This window comes from Apis cerana, linkage group LG10, assembly GCF_029169275.1.
Source record: "Apis cerana isolate GH-2021 linkage group LG10, AcerK_1.0, whole genome shotgun sequence".
NCBI lineage: Eukaryota > Metazoa > Arthropoda > Insecta > Hymenoptera > Apidae > Apis > Apis cerana.
The window spans coordinates 6,420,233-6,442,745 of record NC_083861.1 but is presented as its reverse complement, the minus strand read 5'-3'; the positions used below and the strand labels follow the sequence as shown (position 1 = coordinate 6,442,745).

Genomic DNA, 22,513 nt, shown 5'->3' with positions numbered 1-22,513 from the left:
GTAAAATACTTACCTTTACTTACCTCTACTTACCTTTTATTACTTACCTTTCTCTCAGCTACTATTTTACTTTTTTATGTTTTTCAACAGTTTTCTTAATTCTAAAGGGTTATGGATAATAGGAATTTAGGAACACAGGAATATTCAGGATTAAGGAACATGGATATTAGGAGTATAGGAAGATAGGAATATATTAATGATTAAGGAATATGGATAATAGGAGGGTAGGAACACAGGAATGTACAGAATTAAGGAACATGGATAATAGGAATGCAGGATTAAGAAATATGGATAGTAGGAGTTAAGATCAAAGGAATATATAAAATTAAAAAATATGGATAACAAGAGCATAGGAATATACAGGATAGGAATATATAGGAATATATAGGATATTAAAGAACATGGATAGACAGATAGGAATGCAGGATTAAGAAATATGGATAGTAGGAGTATTGGGTCAAAGGAATATAGGAATATACAGGATTAAGGAATATGGATAATAATAGGATAGCAATACAGGATTAAAGAATATAGATAGTAGGAGTATAGGATCAAAGAAATATACAAGATTAAAAAATATGGATAACAAGAGTAAAAAAATATAGATAGGAATATATAGGAATATATAGGAATATATAGGATAATTAAGGAACATGGATAATAATAAGATAAGAATACAGGATTAAAGAATATGGATAGTAGAAGTATAGGATTAAAAGAATATACAAGATTAAAAAATATGGATAACAAGAATATAGGAATATACAGGACAGGAATATATAGAAATATATAGGAATATATAGGATATTAAGGAACATGGATATTAATAAGATAAGAATACAGGATTAAAGAATATGGATAGTAGAAGTATAGGATTAAAAGAATATACAAGATTAAAAATATGGATAACAAGAATATAGGAAAATACAGGACAGGAATATATAGGAATATATAGGAATATATAGGATAATTAAGGAACATGGATAATAATAAGATAAGAATACAGGATTAAAGAATATGGATAGTAGAAGTATAGGATTAAAAGAATATACAAGATTAAAAAATATGGATAACAAGAATATAGGAATATACAGGACAGGAATATATAGAAATATATAGGAATATATAGAAATATATAGGAATATATAGGATATTAAGGAACATGGATAATAGACAGATACAAATGCAGGATTAAAGAATATGGATAGTAGGAGTATAGGATCAAAGGAATATACAAGTTTAAAAAATATGGATAACGAGAGTAAAAAAATATAGATAGGAATACAGGATTAAAGAATATGGATTGTAGGAGTATAGGATCAAAGGAATATACAAGATTAAAAAATATGGATAACAAGAGTAAAAAAATATAGATAGGAATATATAGGAATATATAGGATATTAAGGAACATGGATAATAGACATACAAATGCAGGATTAAAGAATATGGATAGTAGAAGTATAGGATCAAAGGAATATACAAGATTAAAAAATATGGATAACAAGAATATAGGAATATACAGGATAGGAATATATAGGAATATATAGGATATTAAGGAACATGGATAATAGACAGATACAAATGCAGGATTAAAGAATATGAATAGTAGAAGTATAGGATCAAAGGAATATAGGGAATATACAGGATTAAGGAATATGGATAATAATAGGATAGGAATACAGGATTAAGGAATATGGATCATGGAATATAGGAACAAAGCAATGTAGGGTTGAGGAATAGAAATTATAATATATATATATATATATACTTACTACATTACCGAACGCAACGTCACGACATCATCCGTGGATAGGAATAATTCAGCCAAATCAAAATTCCAATTACCGTCCAATCTCTTCCACCATGCTTAAACTCGAAAGCAGATAACGTCAAGAGCAGTCAAACGTTCCCGTAATAGTCCAACACGCGTCTCGATCCAACGTTGCATCCATTACCTTGGAAAACTTTCGCGATAGGGGTAGTGGGATGGATGATATCCACTCCCAAAATCGTTTCTAATCTCCCCGATCTTCACCGACCGACTAATCCTCCTTCCTGGTCCACCTCGAGACCCGTTCTCTCTCCTTCCCCCTCCCCTCACCCTACGCCATCCCGCTCGCTGATGATCCGCCATCCTCTCTGTCCATCCGTTTCCCGTCTCTGCGGAGCGCGGCGGCGCAACTCTCGTCACTCGTCAGGATCAGGGGTGTATCAGATTTCGAAACGGCCGTGGCACACGTACTCCACTCGGCCCAAGGTAGATTAGATTTTAATAATGCAATTTAGGTTTACGGCGGTTATGTAGCGGACGAAGGAAGGAAGGAAGGAAGGGGGTGTAGTAGGGTGTAGAGGGTTTGCTCTGGTCCGACTGTAAAACGAGCCGGTTTTCGCCTCGAGGAGGCAAACCAGCCCCAGACTGGTAATTGTTAGAATTTGATTGGGCCTGCCTCGACGCAACCAGCAACTGCCGCAAACCGTGCCTCATTCTCCCTCTCTCTCTCTCTCCTCTCTTTTATTCTCTCCGTTACTGTATCCCTCTCTCTGTCGGTGTTGGCATCGACTATGAGTTCAAATGTCCCCGGGCTGTTCGCAGAGCTGCGTGCGAATGCGAATTTCAGGGGTTTCAGGCGAAATTGATAATAGAACTGAGAGAAGTTTGGGAGGGGGAATTGTAGAGGTTTGGAAAGGCAGGAAAGCAGTTGCAGAAAGGAGAATGGAGTGGAAATGGAGGAGAGGTCTGTCGTTTCGTTTGGTAGATAAACTATTGAGGAAATCGTGGATGGGAATTCGGTTAGCGGTGAAAATGCTTGCTCTAATTTTTTGGAGGGAGGGGGCGTTTATTCTTGGTTGTAAAAAGTTGGAAAGAAAGTTTGGAAGGCAGAAGGAAGAGGAAGAGAAAGGGAAAAAAGTGGAGAAGAAAGGAATATTCTAAGCATCTCGGCAACATTTTCTTTCTTATCGTTTCCTATTGATTTCAACAGCGAAATAATGAACAATGCGTTCAATTCGAACGATCAAATTAAATTTTTAACGATGGCCGAAAAAAACCGACGAGAGAGAATCGAATATTTTACCTTTGTTGATTTCTAATTAGTTTCTAATCTACGAGGATTGGTAATGAATATACACTCGCATATAAAAGGTTACTTAGATTCTCATAAAGACGTACCAGGAATAATGTATTACCTGGAATATATTAACCACTTCCGATCTTATGAACTTTAAATACACATTAAGCAAAATCCATTCTCTTCGGCTATGAATACGTGTGCATTCCAAGAAATTCCATTGCCGGCTTATGCGCCGTTCAACGAAGTTATTCTACACTATAATTATCCCTCCTCGAGAAAAAAATACTCGTTATTTCTTCTTTTTCTTTTCTTTCCCCTTTTTTTTTTTTGCCAAGATGAAAAAAAATCCCTCGAAGCAACGGTGAATTTTTGCGCCATTCGTAATCGATGCACGTATCGTTCACAGTTTGCGTCATTAATTAAAAAAAAGAAATAAAAAAAGCGGGGGGAGAAAGAAAAGAAAAAAAAATAGGTATCAAAGCTAAACAACATCGATATCGATGTTGGGAGGGGGGAAAAAAGCAATCCACGCTGAAAGGATTAAACGGGGCGCGGAGAACTCACGTTACAAAAGTGTGACACGAAACCACACCAATCGCATTACCATGTAAAAACAACCGTGGTAATCGAACGAATCGTTTTATGAACCGCGTGTATGCATACGAAACGAAGCCGAAACAGCTTCTCCGCTGTTCGCAATTATACTCGATTTACATCTGGAAACAGGTTAAAAAACAATATCCAACGGGCTAAACCTCGATGATTGCTACTCTATTCGGTGAACCGAAAAGTGGATTTTTCCTTTTTTATTCCGCCAATGAAACGTAAATGATTCTCCTTTTTGATGAAATTTTTCGCGAAAATACATATGGAGTAATTTTTTTTTCAACCATAATATCATTTAAATATCACACGAAGAAAGGGAAGAAATAAAGTATCAATGTAGTTTCGATTCTTGTTTCCTCTCAATACCTGCTACGTACGATAATTTGTAATTATGCGAGATATCGAATCGAATTTTTAAATTGCAAAATGTAAGAAAAAAAGCCTTAAACTCGAACGTACCACGCTCTATTTTTATCGCGAAAGAAAAATTGGAGAGAAAATTCTGCACGAAAATAAAAGCGAAACTTTGGAGACTGAATTTCTCACATACGTGTCTACGTAAGAATCGTCGCTTTCTTATTATTATCCTCGGCCAACAACAATCGCTGTGACGATGCAATAACAGAAGAGATCGAGTTAATAGGCAAATATCAATAACACGCTCTGCATTAAATACACGCAATTAGAAAATTTTCATTGGAATAAAATTTGTAACATCGACTGAAATCGAGATCGTGGAATTAGCCCGATTGGATTCAGCTTTCTCGTGAAATTAAATGGTCCACTCCCGTCAACTTGATCTCGATTGTTACGTGCCGCGCATAACGCGATCGACGACCGGAATAGCGACTCGCTTCCGGTGATGGCCGAGTTTATGATTCGTGATTTCGATGGCCTCGAAATTTCTCGAGCAATTATTTAACGCGATTTACGAAAGATTGATAAATGACGAGAAGACAATATGTAGCTTCTTGAAATTAATCCAAACTACGTGCAATCCGTTGCCAATATTTTTCTCAACAGCACGAATCCTGTATAATTCTTCTTTCCTCAAATCAAACTCATTTTTCAGCAGCGAATACAAATTCCTACTCCAGACTCGCTAAAATATCAAATAACCGTCCTATCGTATTTCCTTTACATTCGAAACATAAGCGAATGCATCCTCGGTCAAAATCAATTTACGAGTGAAATTCGTTTTAACGAGGCAAATAATCATCCAAATCTATATCTAATAATCGATACCGGTCGAGAAGCAACCTACGTGCTTCCAACCGTCGCCGTTGCGGTGCACGGTTTACGATCGTCGCGCGTGCACTTTGTATTTTGCATTTCGTATTTCTCTCATTTATTTCACCCCCCCTTCCCCTTCTTGCGCGCCAATTGAGCGGCCTTAACGAGAGAAAAAGAGAGAGGAAGGTACGCCGCTTAAATTACGCTGAATTATTAAAATATGATAATCCGTGGCAAATTGCGTGGCCACAGATGAACCTGTACCTTCGTTGAAAACGTCATCGGCCTCGTTAAGTCGATATTGATGCGGCGGTGATCGAAGAAGGGGAGGGGGAAGCGGCGACATAAATTACCTCACGCCTTGAAAATTTGTAATTCAAAGGGAACTCGATCCGGATTGGCATCCGTTCACCAGCTGGGGATTAATTACTGTGTTTCTTCCTGTTTGGAAGAATTATCCAAGAGAAAATGGAAAAGGAAGTGACGACGAGTATTTCTCGGGGTTGGGCGTTTTCTTTTAATTTTTATCGTTAAAATTCGAGTTCTTCTACGTTTTGGAATATTTCTGAATTTTGAATAGTCGAGGATTCAAGTCGGATTACTTTTCGATCGTTGATTAATTCGGGGATTTTTCAAGGATCAGCCTTGAACTTAACCTTATTTCTGTATTTATATACGGGTATTATCGATTCGGGGGGAGTTGTAAAATTATCGCGTAAAACTGGAAGTACAATCAGACATTTTACGCGCCTTTAAGGATTAAAAAATATTCTGGATTTCGACGTGTGAAAACTTGTTTCTACGGTAACAGTTCTTTAAGAACTTATAAGAAATTTTTTGGGTTTCGACCTCTGGAAAAACCAACCTTGAACTCAACCTTATTTCTATGGCATGTACAGGTATTATCGATTCGGGGAAAGTTGTAAAATTATCACGTAAAACTCGAGTACAACCAGGTATTTTAAACGCCTTTAAGAATTTAAAAATATTGAGAATTTTTTGAAATTCGACCTCTAAAAACATCAACCTTGAACTTAACCTTGTTCCTGCGTTACTCGTTCGCCGAGTGAAATGAAATTATCACACAAAAGAGTCACAACCATTTTAAACATCTTTAAGAATGCATACAGAATCGTGACCGAAAAAAGTATAATTCGCCTTGACCCAGGTTATCGATATCGACGAGAGAATAAATTTTGCGAAGATCAAAAATACCATGTCTTAAATTAATATTTCAATATTCTTGGCCTTGATAAATATTCAAATATACATCACTGGAATACTCTTTCCCTGCAAGATTATTTATCTATCGTTATTTAATGATTCTATTACGAAAAATACCGACGAAAAAAAATCGTGATCGACGGGTTGAAAAACATATTTGACAAGCTCCAATACCACCAACTATCGGATAAATACGGATACAGTGATATGTTTGAACGTGTTGGTGAAAAGAAATCAACTAACTGAGAAGCAATTATATACGAAAGCTACGCTTGATTTCCCAGAAGATCAAACTCGCTTTCCCACCTCCCCCTCCCTTTCCCTTTATCTAACTTATCACTATCTTGCAAAATGATCGATTTCGATACCCCTCTCACCTTAGAAGATCATTAAAAAACTTCCAAATCTTTACAAGATATAACAAAAATTTACAGTTTGCAATACTGTGAAAGAAAGAAGTAAAGAGTCGAATTGTTATTAATTCGAAAAAAAAAAAAAAAAAGAATCCCTAGATTCTTTTTTTGAAGAACAACCGTACAAAAGAGAGAAAACAACAACAACAACAACAATTTACAATTAACCGTTAACATTTAACTCGCAGTGCAAACGCGGTTAACCCATACGAGAGCAATAAACCTGGAACCCTAACTCGAGATTCGATTTATCCGTGCGCGTTATTGTTGTTGTCGGCCGACACGCGACGTAACCCCAACAAGCTTAACGACCGCGCGAAATTTTCACGCATCGATCGAGAAACTTGTCTTCGCGCCGCGAGACAAGAAAAAGAGAGGAAGAAAATAGGGAAAAAATCCCTCTCCCCGGAAGAGCAAAGAGCCGATTCGAATTTTGCGGTGCTGAAGAAAGAAGAATCTGGAGATGGAGAGACAAGGATTGGAATCTCTGATGCCGAGAGAATGTAATATACACAGCGAAGGAGGGGGGGAGAGGTAAGGCGCAAGCGCGGTAGCAGAAAACGGTCGGATAATTTATTATGGCATTACTCACCTGGCGGACACCTGAATGGGCAAAGGTATATATATATATGTATATACACGTGGATCTCTCGCTCGTGTGCCTCTCCTTCTCGCATAGTTGATATTATTTAGCCCCGTGGAGAGGCGAGGGGGAGAGGGAGGGAGGGAGAGAAGCGCCAGGAGAGGAGAATGCGGCCTCGGGGCCACGCAACGCATAGATCATCCTGGATACGCTGGTCGGGTGTATACTGGTTCCGTGTCACGTGCATTCGGCGAATTTGCGAACGAGGGGAGAGAGCAAAGGTTGAAGGGAAGACTGGACCCAAGAAGAAAAAGAAGAAGAAGAAAAAACTCGTCGTGACGACTCGGAGCGTGGATTTCGTTGGTCATTGATACGGAGATTAACCGACGAGACACTTAGAAGAAGTGTTTAGAAGTTGGATTCGATCCAATTTCTTTTGGATGCAACAAGAAATACACACTGAAGTAAATCTCATTATAAAGATACAAAGAATTGGAAAATGATCGAGGCCGTTCGTCTTTCAGCGGTACAATCGTTGAAAAAAGAGTATAATATTTTATAACGCGTATTAATTAAGTTTATAAAAACTTTTCGTACAACAAACTGTAATAATAACAATTCACGAATAAATTTTATTTCACCCTTTGACCCGCCTTCTTATTAAATAACCACTTCCTCCCCCAGCCAATTTCCTTCGTAATATATACAGACCCCCCAACGCGACCAAAATAGGGGATCGCCGAGAGGAGCTGATAGATACGAAAAAAGAAAAAAAAGAAAAAGAGAGGATACCGACAGAAGAAACTCGGTGCATCCAAGTCGACGTAACGAATAGCGGGACGAATATATGGACGAGGGGAAAGGATTCTCTATTTGTTTTTAAAAAGGGAGTCGTAAAAAAGGTTAGGGGGTGTCGGTCTGGTCGGTTGCCATAAAATGGCCGGTGGGTGTGAAGGGCTGACAGGCCGGGTTATACGGGCCATCAAGGTTGCACGATCTGTCATAGAGGGTTCCCGGCGGTGGGGGCGGCGGCAACCTGTTGCTTCATTGTTCACCCGGGGAACCGTGCATGGTAGCTGTGCGTATATAAACTGGCTTTCTCTAACGCGGCACAGAGGAGGGTATAATGCGCCGCGACTGTGTCGTGGCGTGTTGCACATCCGGCCTGCCTCCCTCGTTTCGAGGTGGTCGCGCGACGAGGGGCTGTTTGTCATCGCCGTCGTCGAGCTTAATTTCGCGCTTTTCTTCCCTGAGAACTCTGAACACGAGAGTAACGAACACTTGTTCATAGCTGAGCGAGAAGAGAGGAGAAGAGGTTGGTCAAGTGTCTGCGCCATTTTCTGCCCCGATTTTAACTCGTCGTCCGATTATCCGCGAAGATAATGGATATTATCTGCGAAAAGTGACGGATATTTAATGTTTTTTAAGTTGAAAAAGAAAGGATATAGAGAGGCTCGAATCGAAAATTAACTTGCTCGTGTATTTATGCGAGATTGAGTATCTAGGGATCCCTAGGAGAAAAAAATAACTATACGAAGTATCTAGATCATCGATTTTTACGAGATATGGGAATCTTTTACACGAGGAAAATACGTAATATTTGTAAGAAAGATTTCGAGTATCCTGCAATCGTTTCTTTTTAAATTGTATCGATTTAAAATTCGACCTAATGCGAAAGGATTGGAAATTAATTCCACCTTAAAAGTAACATTTCAACGATGATACCCTAAAGATGTAGTCCTAAAATCGATTCCAGGTATAATTTTTTCGAGCACGGAATTAATACGACGCGTCGATTCGGATACGAATTAAAGTCTAATCTTGTGACGAGCGTTAAGACACGCGTAATCGGTTGTCCCATATTAAAATTCCGTGGTGCGTGACTAAAGCGTCGCGACGTCTACGGGCGATCTGTAGGTATACGGTCTAGGTATAAGAAATTCCAATGTCTGGTATATATGTAAGTTAAGATTCATTAAACGTTATCCGAACGAAGGTGAAAGTAGCCAATTTCATGGTGCAGTGAACTCGATAAAGACACGGAATGCGTGTACGGAAACGCAAGATGGCGTAAAAATACCGTCGGCGTGCGTACATTTCAGACCCCTTCCCCTTCACGCTCGCTCGTTTATGGAACGGCACGCCGAAGGCTGCGATTTTTGCATTGTGTTCCTTTCTGTACCCATAATTCTGCGATTAACATTTCAGAGCGTGCTCGATATTGCGTTCGAAAACGTAATTATACAATTCTCGCGAGAGGTGATAAAAAGAAAAGAGAGAAAGAGAGAACGTTGCGACGGTGATGGAAGGAGAGCGAGAAACCGGTTGGATCGAGAATATGTGCGATTTATTTGACGATCACTAGTGCTTGTTTATACTTTTTGCGAGAGAAAGATAAATGGACGGAAAGGAAATATATAATTACGATTGGATACGAATATTATGAAATTAACAATTTTATAAAACATTGTACAATTATAGACGTACATAACGTGCGAAAGAATATCGAACTATAAATATTGCACTGAATATCAGACGTGGAACAATTTACGGGTTATCAAAAAGTTGTAACATTGATTTGTTAATTATTTCCATATTTTATCATACTGAAAAAAAAATCTATCTATATAGAAGAACAGAAAATGAATTACATTAACAAAATTCAATTGTAAACAAATTTTTAAGCGGATAAGAAAATCGATCCTATTTCTAAACATTGTTTGATATAAGTTACATAGAGAAGATTTTTCCATAAAAATTTCGATTCTGCGTTCATCGCGTGCTCGACGTGCTCTAAATAAATATAAAAGCATAAACGTTATGACGGGAGGAGAGGAAGAGGGGGAAAAAACCAGTCGTATAAACAGAATCGAGAATCGTAAAATAGCGCAACCGTTCTAGCCTTGTAACTAATAGATGGAGTTCCAGAGAATCAGATATATATCCTTGGTGAAAGGATGGACTGTAAAAAGTTTCTCCGGAAAATTTCATAAATCTAGTCGAGAGAGAGAGAGAGAGAAAAGAAATCCAAGATTGCGATATATCCTGAAAATTTCTCTCGTTACGGATACAAGCAATATTTTTCGATAGGAGGAATAATGCCATTTCTAATTATCCAACTTCCAAGTAATCCTTCCAAATACCTTTCAAAGTGCACTGTTTCCGCGGACTGTTGCAACAGCTAGCTGTTTCCTGTTTCCACACGACGCGCGCCACCACTCTCTTCCGTCGATGTTAATTCATCGCCGGCTGTGAATGGAAACGGTTTTTTTCTTGCTCGTTTCCTTCGAGAATTATTATATCGCGAGAAAAACTGTGAGACTGAAGAAAGACTCTGTGTGAAACTGTGCTGTGTAGTAGAATAAATATACGACTCAAAAGTTCGAAGATTAAATAATAAATTTACTTAAACTCGTACAATTGTTTCGACATATTGTTGAAATATTATATTATTTATTTTATACATTTCCTGGAATTTTATTCCGAAATATCTGAGATTTAACTTTAAAATCTAATTTATTTCAAATAAATCGTTGCAAGCACAATATGCTTCCAAACTATCATCTCTTAATTTCTCATGCTCGATCCGAGATAAAATTTGTTACAATAAAAAAAAAAAAAAAAGAAAAAAGTGTACGATTGATCGAACGCGTTGATGGAAAATGGAGGAGGGTCCGTACTCGCGCTTTAATTCATCCGGGAGTGAACTGGTTCATTAAAAACGGGTCACCTTAATAACCACCTCCTGGTTAATCGATCAAAATGTCTCCACGATTATAGGTCGGAATTCGATGAAAAAGAAGGTCAGTAGGAAAGTCGTCCCTTCTTGTCCTCTTCCCGCCAATTCTTGTAAGCAGGAGTGAGGGGGAGGAAAGTTTTCGACGGAAAATGTATTCGCTCGAGGTTTCCAGATCCACGGTGACGTGGTGGCCGTCGAAGCGTGAATCCTTGCCGTGAATCGAAGCTCCCCGGGAGCTTGCCTTCGACAGTTTAACGAAACAAGACGTCGTGGTTCGACAAACAAGCGACGAAGAACCAATCACCCCCGAATTAGCGCGCCCTCCTTTCGGCGTGCAATTAATCAACGATACTCCGTTCACAAATTTTTAACATTCGAGAAATTGTTATTTTTAAAATTGTTGTTCGTCCAACTTCAATAACCCCTTCGTGGTTCGATTGGACATGTGAAGATAGATGGATCTCTTCAAGGATTAAATTATAAATGGAGGGCGAATTTAAATTTTCACGATATTTTTCGTTTCTTAATCGAAACTATTTATTCATTTAAATTTTCTAAAATAAAATTATCACTACAGAAACTTATCCGGCAAAGACGATCAATCTTTCATATCTCTATCGCGTTAAATATTTACTCAACAATTTGTCAAATGAATTAAGAATATTTCCAAAAAACGGACCGCCATTCTCCCCGATAAAACGGAAATAAAAATCACATTTACCTTACCAATGGTTACCTTTGTGTGCCGTCCAGGGCCATTACCTCGTTTCAATGGTTCACCATGGATCTATTCCGTGGCATTCCGTTAACGACTCGTTGTTGAGAAAGAGCCCGTGCCGCGAGTTTTTCTTTTCCAAGCATTCCCCCTCCCCCTGAATTTAATAAACGACACAGAGGCCGACAGGAGCCCGAGGCCCTCCTCGGCTTATTAGCCACGTACGTACTCGTTTAACTCCGGCCTAACAACCGGCAGTAGTTCAAAACGTAGTTCCAAGACTTTCCAAGACTTTTCCCTTTCCTGTGTTTAATGCCAATCCTCGAAACGAGCTTTTTCCCAGATCCAGGGACGGATCCTATCCAGAAAGGAGAGGATTCCAGCGGAGAATCGAGGGAAGAGTTAGAGGGCTAGTTACTTTTATCATGAAAATTTAAATGTTTCTCGTATGGCTCGTTCGAGAGTTGTGGGAATATTAAGTGGGAATTAGAAACGCGTGAGTTTGTTGTGGAAATTTGAGAGAGAATTGGAAGAGGAATTAGCCAAGTTTATGTAAATTCATAACTTTGTCGAGGGCGAGGTTTATTATTATTAGGGAACGAGGCCTTAAATTTTCCTGTGAATCGCATGTGTCTTTTGAGTAACGATAAATGATGACGATGCCTCTTCTCTCTTTCTTTTCTCACCGATGAAAATCTATTCTCTGTTCTTTTTTCTTTTCTTCTTTCTTTTTACATTCGAGTTCGTTTCATTCAGTTCGTTTTAATTGCGCGATTTATCAAGATTTCGCACGGACGAACAATCCCTCGTTTCTTTCAACAACTTGTCGCTAGAATTATAGATAAATACGAAGGAAGAGAATCATGTTCATCATTTATTTCTTTTATTCGAATTAATAAAATTATTTAATATTGTGCGAATTAATATTGTGACGTCGATTAATTTCAACGTTTTAAATTCGTGAACAATCCGTGTACAATTTTGAAGAAAATTACAGATTACGATCTCAACAATTGTGTCGTTTCTATCATCGAATCGTCACATTTTTATCAACACCGCCCCGTTTTTAACGAACTGTTATCGCCGCTGTTATTTTACGTCATATCAGAAACATTGACAAACTAGCTTACAGCACTCAAAATGACGAAGAAGCTGATATTTGTTCGTTTTAATGAAGCAGAAGAGGGGAGGGAGTATGCAGAAATTCGCAACGAGGGCATGGATCGGATAATGCGATATAATTTCGGGATGGACGGTTATACGAACAACAAACTATTATTACATCAATTATACCATTACGTTATTACGTTATATACAACCATTTTAATCGCTAAATAGATGCTCGGGGAACATGGCAAATACAGGGATGCTTGACGATCGAATCGGGCTATTAACCACTCCATTAGAAATTTAAAAATCAAATAACGCATTATCGCCGTTCAAATTAATATTCACCGGTGGTATCGATTCTCGTAAAAGCCCGTAACGTTCCCTCGAAACGAAAATCCTGTGTTTCGACTCGTATATAACAAAAGAAAGAAGATCAAAATCTGGATCTCTATCGAATTAAACAAATAAATCGATTTTTAATAAAATTCTCGTTCCATCTGATCGTAATTTCTTCCTCGACATTCCTCAATCTGGTATTAAACGATCGATATTAAAGATTTTGTCACTTTCGAATAATTAATAAATTCATTCTAAATAAACGAGAGAAATTATCGAAATTTCAGAATAAAATTGAGGGAATTAAAATTAAAAAATGAAACGAAATAAATACTTTACAAAATTAAAAAAAAAAGCACGAAACGCAATCCCTTCGCGTCAATAAATCCCAATATCTCGAAGAAGAGGAAGTCCGCCACTTTTGGCCAGCTCGAAATCCGACCAGGGCAACCCCTTATCGCAGCCGCGGACCGGAAACGCTCGAAACTTCTCCCTCGACGCACTTAAGAATCTAATAAACGGTATATCGCGACCGGATCCAGCACGCGTTAAAACTTGAAACCCGTCACGGCCTTATTGGCCGGCTTCCGGCCCCTGGATCACGGAGTTTAAGCAGTTCCGCCGTTAATTCGCAAGTTGGAGGGTTTTCCGCGGCACACATTCGCGCAAACGCACCCCAATTCGCACGCGTATACGGGGTGCTCTGGTGTACAATTAGAAAAGGAAGCGTTAAAAAAAGAAAAAAATTGGAAAATAATAGTTTTTCCCTCTCTCTGAAACTTTGTCCGAAACTGAGATTTATAAATCGAATCGGATATTAGAAATGTGACATATAACACGTATATAATTATTTTTTTAAAAATGATTCTTTAATTTCAGTCACGAACAACATCTTCCTTCGACTTGCTCAAGCTTCTTTCTTGTCTTGTTTTCTTCCCGCTCCTTTGCCACGATTACTGAGACACCTTGTATAGAAGGTTCGGGTGAAAACCGTGCCGAGATACGATCTAAACGCGGCTAACCAAGAGAGGAAAAGGGTTGGCGTGGAAGCAGCAACCCTATGCCCGAGTCAAGTGGGCATAACCCGTCTACGCGGGTGAGGACGGTTTGTTTGAGTTTGCACGAGTTGTGCCTGGCTACCAAAACTCAACTCCCCCTTCAGGCATATGCCGAAAACGGGAAAGGAGCATCCGATCCGCCTCCTCTGCACCGAATGGAAATTTCAAAGGAACGGTTTTTCGCCTCCTCAAAGAGGAAAACTACGCTAATTTGAAACAAACCCGAAAAGGCACGCATCGTTCGTGCGCCAACCATCCATTTCGTAGAACAAGTTGCAGAAATGTTTTGAATAGAGCGGAGATATAACGGATTTTCTTTCTAAATCAGAAAATGAAGCGAGGATTCTACAATCGTACGTTTTCTTTTCTTTTTTTTTTCTTTTTTTAAATTGCCAAAGTATTAAAAAAGTATTTACGTCTTTTTGGAGCGGATGGTTGGTTGGTATTATTTCTAATTTTTCTCTTACAGATTTCGAACCAACACGCTCGTTTCTTTTGCATTTCTAATTCTACGAAAAATCGTGAAACGTTCTTCGACTTTTGAACTAGTTAATTACATACTCGATACGGGGAAGAAGAAAATTTGTCACGAAGAGAATTTGAATGCTTAAAAAGTGTATGCAACCTTTTCACATTTATATATATATATATATATATATATAAAGACACTCGACCCAGAAGAGAGCGTGTAACGCTCATTTCCGTTCTAATTTGCGGCAAGTAGCCGCAATCGAATCTCGCGCGTCGACACACGCCCGCTCAAAGCGGCCGGATGATAAAAACATTTTAAAAAAACGTGGCGGTGTCCTCAAAAAAAAAAAAAAAAAGAAAGAAAAAGAAGAAAAAAAATGTCAGTTCGCGTCAGAGGGAAGCGAGAGAGATGGAGAGAGAGAGAGAGAAAGAGAGAAAAAGAGTATTGATCCGGGCTGGCCACGGCCCAATTACAATATTTTATTGAACTATAACCGCTCACGGTTGTCGAATGCAGAAAAATGTAACGCCGTTTATTGCGCCGTTCTAACTATCGGCCAACGATCATATAAAGGGATATACGGTGTGTGATACTGGTTATAAGTATCTGCTAGCTTTTATCGCTTTGAATTCAATTGATTTATCATCGTTTCCCGAGAAATGTCTGTATTAATTACGCTTTAATGAATGGATATTATGTTCACGATCTTTTGTTTTGTAGTTATTGTTGTTGTTGTTGTTGTTGTTGTTGTTGTGCAATTCAGAGGATTCGAATCGTTTATTAAATGTGCATGTAAGTACCTTTTAATTAAAGTCGTCGGAAGAGGATAATTAACCGATTTCGAAAAATAAGCGAATGAAATAGATCGTAAAGGTAAATTACGAATGCTTTTTTTTTTTAAAAATCACCCGTTTAATTTAAATGCTCAGCGACGAAGCTAATTCTTCCGTGACAAAAAATCCACCGAATAAATGATTTTGCTCCACACTCGAATTAATCGTATTCACGTGCATTAATCAAACGTTGCACGAACGTTAAGTTATACTATTAATCACGGAGTGCTCTCAAGCCGAACCCCCGAAATTCGAGCAGAATCTCTAGATATACACCAGCGGCTGGTTACAACCCTGCTCTCAAGAACTTTTCACTTTAGTCGAGTCGTTGCGGCTCGCCAATAACTTATCACGCCCGTGATAACCGCCGGTGTGAAACAATGCAGGTATATCGCGCGTGTGCATCGTCAATTATCATCGTTACGCGACTAGGAGACCTTGTCTCGTCCGTCCTCTTTCTCACCGATAAGAAGACAATTAACGCCAAGGATTGTTCCGATGATTAATTATATAACGATGATTCTTGTTAGCGAAATATCAAAGAAATATCTAAACATTCCGTTCCGCTTAGATTATATACACCAAAGAACGAAATCCATCGACGTGGGAACATTACTCCAAAAATAAACATATCTAACGCGCGATTTAAAACCTTAAAATTCTATTAAAATCTATTAAAATTCGAGCCGCTGTAGCTTTGAAAATATTGACTTCCGGTCGATGAACAAGCGATCGTTGGAAGCACGAGACCGTGTTCTTTAAAGCGCTTTTTCATTTATCTCGATACTACTTCCGGTTCCCGAGATATCATCGTACAAAGAAAATGTAATTTTTAATCGTTCACCTTTATATCCTTGAATTAAATCTAATTAAAATTAGAAAAACTTCGAATCGCTATAACTCGGAAAATATTGACTTCCTGTCGATGAACAAGCGATCGTTGGAAGCACGAGACCGTGTTCTTTAAAACGCTTTTTCATTTATGTCGATACTATTTCCGGTTCCCGAGATATCATCGTACAAAGAAAATGTAATTTTTAATCGTTCACCTTTAAATCCTTGAATTAAATCTAATTAAAATTAGAAAAACTTCGAATCGCTATAACTCGGAAAATATTGACTTCCTGTCGATGAACAGGTGATCGTTGAAAGCACGAGACCGTGTTCTTTAAAGCGCTTTTTCATTTATCTCGATACTACTTCCGGTTCCCGAGATATCATCGTACAAAGAAAATGTAATTTTTAATCGTTTACTATCTCCGTCCTTATTCCCGCCAACCTATTCCAAAGCGACTCGAGACAAGCGACAGACGCGATTCCTAGAAGGACGCGGTACTCGTTTCCAGGAAAAATTCAGGTCATTGACTCCATTCATAATGTTCGCCCGTATCTTAAACCGTTATGAACACTTCGAGTCCTTATATCTTGGCAACCGATTGAAATATCGGGATAAATAAAAAAAAGGACTGGCAGACTTTTCTCTCCATTTTTCCCAGCTGAATTTTTAATTCCCATCTCGCGTTGAAAATTATTCGGTGAAGAAAAAAATATTTTCGCATCGCGCAAATCTTGGACGGTTCTTTTTTTTTTTTTTTTTTTTGCAAAACCAGAGATTTCCACAAACGAGTCGAGTAAAAACAGAGGATAAAAGAGGGAGAGAGAGAGAGAGGTTAAAAATGAAACGATAATATAAGTGGACGAAGGGAGCTTAATGAGGGTGCAATTTCTTGAACACACCGGGAAGGCAACAACACAACAGTGCGGCTTTCATTGTAGACCTCGGTCTACCGGCCGATCTCAATCAACTTCAACAAGCCTTCCACCGCGGCGGACAAGAAGAAGATCTATCCTTCTTGCCGTACACACACACACACACGCGCACAGCTCGAATCTTCCTAGCTAGTCCTTTCTTTCTTTCCTTCATTTCGATCATCTTCATCAGTTATCATTAATCATCGCAATCTTTCACGAGTAATCACTCCGTGCCCCCTCCCCTCTCCTCTTCTCGGATGATTTCTTCGAGAGGCGCCGAAGACTGATTGCTTCCCGTGTTTTCAAACTTGTACATTATCGCGTTAAACCACTCGTAAAACGCTCCACCGGCTTATAAAAGGGGGCTCCCGTGTACGCGAAGCTAATTCGACGATTTTTACCCAACTTTATACCGCCAAGATTCGCTCCAGCTTATTATTATAATCGCGTGTGTCGATATCTCTATTTAAAATTGAAGGCCAAGGAAGCCACGAACCACTTCCATACCCATCTCGTAATCTCTTTAATCCCTCTTTTCTCGAACGTGCACGCTCCGTGCATTTTCTATATTTCCATAGCTCGGGGAAAAAAAGAAGAAAGAAAGAAAGAAAGAAAAGGGTAGTGCTGTTTATAGCGTCACAGGCTAATAACACCTCGAATTTGATAAAAATAAAAGAGGGAGGAAACGAGTAACACACGACTCTCCTCTCCCAGATCTTCGAAGCGACGCGAGGGGTGAAGAAAAAAGGAGGGTAGCGATAAATTTCCGGTTAATCCGACTCGAAAGGGTCTGGGGAATCCGTCTTTGCCAGGGGGGAGGCAGGAACATACAGTTATCACACCGAATTAACGTCGCGATCCCCATAAATTAAGCATAGACGTGAATTAAAGAGGATGTAAATGCATCCGTGGACTTTTCTCCCGAAGGAGAGGAACCGGTCGGTTGGATCGTGGTTAAGGCGAGTATCTCTCAGGGAATCTCTCCCCCTCGCTCCCTTTTTCGGCGCACGCCCGGTTGAAGTATGCCTCGCCATTATCATCGATGTTGCAGTTCAATTTTGCCCCCCAGTTCGGGAGGGGAGGAGCTCTGTCCGGCGGTAAGCGAGAGGGCTAGCCTGTGGTTAGGGTGTGACGAACGAGTGTACGTGTCAGCACTGCAAACCACCCTCGTTTAATTTGCTGAGAGCCGGTGTATATCAAGCGCTCCATCCACCGTTTCCCAACACCGGCGGAGGGAAAACTTGCCTCCTCCCACGTCGAGCAGCTATCTTCTTCGCCGGTTTATTATTATCGAGGACTACTAGGCGTTCCTAACTTTCGAATGTGAGCGAGTTTTACTTGTTGAGTAAAAATTATTTCTTTCTTTTTTCTTTTGTCTCTTCTTCGGTTCTTGAAGGAAAGGAAGGAGAGTGGTTAAACGGTGATTGGATTAATGGAAGAGGGTGAATATCGTAATCTCCAACGGGAGAGGAGGATAAAAATTTCATTTTTCCTTTTTCTTCTCCGTTTCTTTTTTAATTATATACGTATTTAGCTCCGGATAAATCGATGAACGTTATTGTTCATTGGTGAATGTTCCATTCATTTCATGGAGATTCATTCATGGAGATTCATCGTGTAATTTTGGATCGTGGTGCCGTTCATTATTATTAATTCGGTAAATTTGTACATTTATTAATCAATCCGTGCATTGATTATCTTCGGTAAATGAACACGTTTTATTAGAGATAAACATTAATGCAAACATCGATACTAAAATGAACGAATATTAAATTATCACGTCGTTTTAACGCTTATAATTCTATTAAAAAATTAATAATATCGAAATAATACCAAAGTTTTATTCTTTAGAATAAGCATTCACTTCTTTTCCTATTTATATTAAAAATACTACAAGCCTCTTTCGAATCTCACGATGTAATAAAATTCTACTTTTTTTTTCTTTTTTCACTATGTCACTATCTTCCATTGTTGACTTTATATCATGTTTTCGAATAAATAAAAGCTTCCCTTTGAAGTTGCGGCGAAATTTTGCTGCCATTTCTCTCTCTCTCTCTTTTTTTTTTACACGTCAATAAACGTTGATCGGATAATCGCGATCGTTGTAATTCGGTCGAAACAGTGACAGTCGATGTTCAAAGAGAGAGAGAGAGCGGAGAAAAATAGGACAACCGTGTAACATCTGATAGAAACGTTTGCCCGCGGCAAATTTCATTTCGACGAATATTATTTAGCGCGAAAGTCGCAAACTCTGAATTAAATTTCCCCCCATTCTGTCCACTCTCCCGAATATCGCTTACATCGGCTCGCCCTAAAATCGGCAACCTTTCCAAAAAGTTAAAAACCGAACCCTTTTCTAACGCGATCTCTGCCAACTTTTAACTATTCGAATTCGTTGCATTTACTCTCCCACAATTGATCCACAAAGGAACGATTCTTATTGCATTCCCTCATTTTACATTCTGTCGCCATCTCACTTATTCTTATTACGAAATGGACGTACACGATTGGTGGAAATTATCGGGAAAATAAGAGAAAGGGGAAGGTCATTGTGTCGATGGATATTTTATGAATCCACGAGATCTCCTTCTGGATCTGGATCTCGAGTTCCAGATACTATGTTTAGACCAGACCTTTGGCGACTCTATATCCACCGCGACCGCACGTTATCGTATTTTATTCATCCAATAATTTTAATCTCAACGAACTTTATTCGCACGATTTATAATATTATACTCTTCGACGTTAAATCCTCATAATAATCGAAACAGATCGTGCAACCATATAATATTTACTCGATATATCAATGCAGACTGACGAATTTGAAAGTTTCTGTTGATACGTTTCCAAGAATTTTCGAAATCGATCAATAATCCTGGCTGCGTGTTGTTCCACGGGGATAATTTTTGCGCGCAATTACAGCGAACGAAGTTCTAATTAAATTCGCGGTCCCGTTTATCAATCTGAATGAGGTCTATCCGCGATTTCGAAAATTTCCATCCTCGCGTCGTTACTGTATTTTATAACGAGGCCGTCGCGTTCCGTTCGCGTTCATTAAACGATAACAATGGGCGAGCAAGGGTCGAAACGATACGGCGATTTAACCGGTTAAAAAATGGAAGGAAAAATCGAATTGCGAGAATCGTTTATTTTCTTTATTATTATTTTTTTTAATCGTTTTATCATCTTCCTTATACGATATATTATTCCAAAAATCACCACACCGATCAAATTTCCTACTCCACGAATATATCGTTACTCCTTAACCTTCAAAAAAAATATTTTTAACGATTAGAAGAGGAGGAGCGAAAAGGGAAAAAGGAGAGAAATAAAAGTTTAAGAAAAACTTGAAAGAGGAGACGAAAAGGAGAGGATAGAAAGCGGAACGTTTGAAGCCGGTTAAGCTCGCGAGGCGGAATTTCCCGCACAAAAGTCTAAAACTGAATGGCGGCTCGTGCTCGCGGTCTTTAACGGCTCGACTCACCGGGTCGGTCAGCTTAAAACTGATAGCTTCATATCCCCGTGGAGGGACAAGAGTTTGAAAGCTTTAAAACGCTCGATATCTTTTCCTCGATGTAACAACCGGCTTAATTTCGAAACGAACGAAATTGCCTCCGGATTTATGTAACCCCTCCCCCTCCTAAAACTCGAGCCTCCTCGCGATAAACTCGTAGAAAAAGGAAAAGGCGATCCTTTCCAACGATTGCGCGCTGACCAATTAGCGACAAAGTTGCTGCAAGTTGCCGCATGCGAATTCGCGTGAAATCTTTTCTTTCGACGACTTTTGATTCGCGAGTATTGGACAATTCCTCGTTCGCTTCCTCGAGGAAACAGATGTTTATCGCCTAGGGATGAAATGGGATCGATTGAGCTCGTCTCGATGAGGCGAGTTTTGAAAAATAATGTAATATTATTATTATTATAGAAGAGTTTTACTCGAAACCAGTTTCATTCGATATTTCGAAAGATTTTTCTCGCGTTTATTAATCGGATGGGATGGATTTTACTAGAGGATGGAGAAGGGTATATTCGTTTATAAATATTTTTTTCCTCGTTCGATATAAAAGTGATCAGAGGGGGGAGGAGGATTAAGAGGAATACTCTCTTTCGAAAACATCGTTCTATATTTCATGTATACAGCCCGTTAACTGGAAGGCACGATTTGTGGAACGATTTTCAGGAGAGATGTCAAGCCTGTCCCCAAAAATTCCGCGTTTTCAGTCGCGTCCCCAAACAATAGTTTCCGAAAAAAATTGAAAGGCACAATTGAAATGACATTCCCGTTCCCCGGATCTGGGTTAAGACCTGCAAGCGGTTCACAAATACCAACGACGCGAGTTCTAATTAGTTTTTCGTGAAAAATTCCACTCGCGAGAAAAAAAGGGGGGGAAAGAATCGCATCCGCGAGAAGAATACGAACGCTCCAACGAAAAAAAAAATCGCTTCTTATCCAGATAAAAAACATTATTAATCGCATTAATAACTTCGATATACAAATAATAACCCGCAATACACTTTTCTAACAATCTTCTTTTCTATCCATCACCCTCTCGTTAACAATCGATCCGATGCACGACCCGAGGCATCGAGTATCTCCCAAACTTTTGAATTTCCCAAACAGAAAGAGAGAGAGAGAGAGAGAGAAAAGAGGCAAAGTGTGTCTTTTATGAAAACCGATACAGGATGCCGATATCCACCACGGCATCTCATAATTTCGTGCGTAATATCGGCTCGTCGTCGAATTTCCAAACTTCTCCAACTCTCTGCGACCAACTTTGCCCGAGTTGCTCGCGGATCTCCACTTCTTCTTCTTCTTCTTCTTCTTCTTCTGTCGCTCCTCCACTACGAGGACGACACGTTTTTCGAAAAGAAAAAAAAGTTTCGACCGAAAACGAGTCGCTCGAAAATAATTCGCAAACGAGTAATAAAAATTTCCGCACCGTTTCGAGCACCGTCCGCCAATTTTATTATCGCCACGCTTTCGCTTCTCTCTTTTCGTCTCTCCTTCTCCACATTGGCGCGATTGTTTCGCCGCCAACCGTATAGCCGGGGAAAATTTTCAACGATTCCACCTACTTTCGCGCTAACGCGTCCAACCTGTTCCACTTGTTTTCAAAGCGACAACACACGCGGCTTTTTTTTTTTCCATAGCCTCGCCGACCTTTCCAAAAGAGAAACGCGGCAAAATTCGACGCACACGTTTCGCAGATTTCGGGTGGCATCGATATTATCGAAGATTCGAAATATATATATATATATATATTTCTTGCGTATAATTATTACGGAATATGATAAGTAAATTTTTGAATTATGTCATTTTTCTGGCAGGTGCGCGACGACACGTTTATTCGAAGTGAACAAGGCTTT

The 22,513-nt window shown here is 39.2% G+C and overlaps 2 protein-coding genes across 11 annotated transcripts in view; one reads left to right on the top strand and one right to left on the bottom strand.

Annotated features, from left to right (window-relative positions):
* The window catches only part of LOC108001178 (TBC1 domain family member 14-like), a 131,075-nt gene that overhangs the window by 6,479 nt on the left and 102,083 nt on the right, over positions 1-22,513 (bottom strand). Inside the window, exon 7 of one of the 8 annotated variants that reach the window (XM_062080975.1) lies at positions 1,774-8,524. The exons of the other annotated variants lie outside the window; for them this stretch is intronic. The gene's annotated coding sequence lies outside the window, so the exon portion shown is untranslated. The remainder of the gene's footprint in view (positions 1-1,773; positions 8,525-22,513) is intronic. 8 annotated transcript variants of the gene reach the window in all.
* The window catches only part of LOC108001218 (hillarin), a 198,963-nt gene that overhangs the window by 129,250 nt on the left and 47,200 nt on the right, over positions 1-22,513 (top strand). The window lies entirely within an intron of this gene.